Source organism: Trypanosoma cruzi (assembly GCF_000209065.1).
Source record: "Trypanosoma cruzi strain CL Brener chromosome Unknown tcruzi_1047053457243, whole genome shotgun sequence".
NCBI classification, from domain to species: domain Eukaryota; phylum Euglenozoa; class Kinetoplastea; order Trypanosomatida; family Trypanosomatidae; genus Trypanosoma; species Trypanosoma cruzi.
Genome location: NW_890169.1, coordinates 1 through 516, shown reverse-complemented (window position 1 = coordinate 516; position 516 = coordinate 1). Strand labels below are relative to the sequence as shown.

Genomic DNA, 516 nt, shown 5'->3' with positions numbered 1-516 from the left:
CCCCTTCATTTTCGCTTCATGGCTGCTATTGCCTGCATCTTTGTTGTGCTTCACCTTTTCTCCGTCTCGTTCCGTTTATTCGCCTTTTTTCCGCGTATGCCGCGCTTCTTCCTGTGTTTTCCGGTGTTTTTGCTTTGCTCGCACACTCGGCTGCATTTGCTGTTCCACACTCGCCATGTGCGTCTTTTCCGCCCCCTGACGCCGTCCACGGCGCTATCCCGGGGCCGACATCCCGGACCCTGACCCCTCCCCAGTGTGGCCTGGGAGGGGGGGGGGGGGGGTTTTGTACACGGTCCCAAGTGCCGCGAAGGACCCCTCATCAAAATTGAAAACCGTTGTGGAACACAACTCCTTTCAACTAACGCTATTATTGATACAGTTTCTGTACTATATTGGTACGCGAAGCTTCCAACCCGCCTCTGGCGGTTATGTTTGGTCAATTTCTTTTGACCGGGGTCTACGGACCCCTTTTTTTTTTTTTTTTTTTTTTTTTGTGGGTCTGTCCGCCATATATAC

General features: G+C 51.9%; 1 non-coding gene across 1 annotated transcript, besides 1 other annotated feature; it reads left to right on the top strand.

The window, feature by feature from the left end:
- The first annotated feature begins 356 nt into the window (after window positions 1-356).
- Tc00.1047053457243.10 lies at window positions 357-468 on the top strand. Its single transcript, XR_008254615.1, has one exon. It is a non-coding gene; the product is annotated as a spliced leader RNA (transcript).
- Window positions 469-493: a microsatellite.
- Window positions 494-516: the final 23 nt, after the last annotated feature.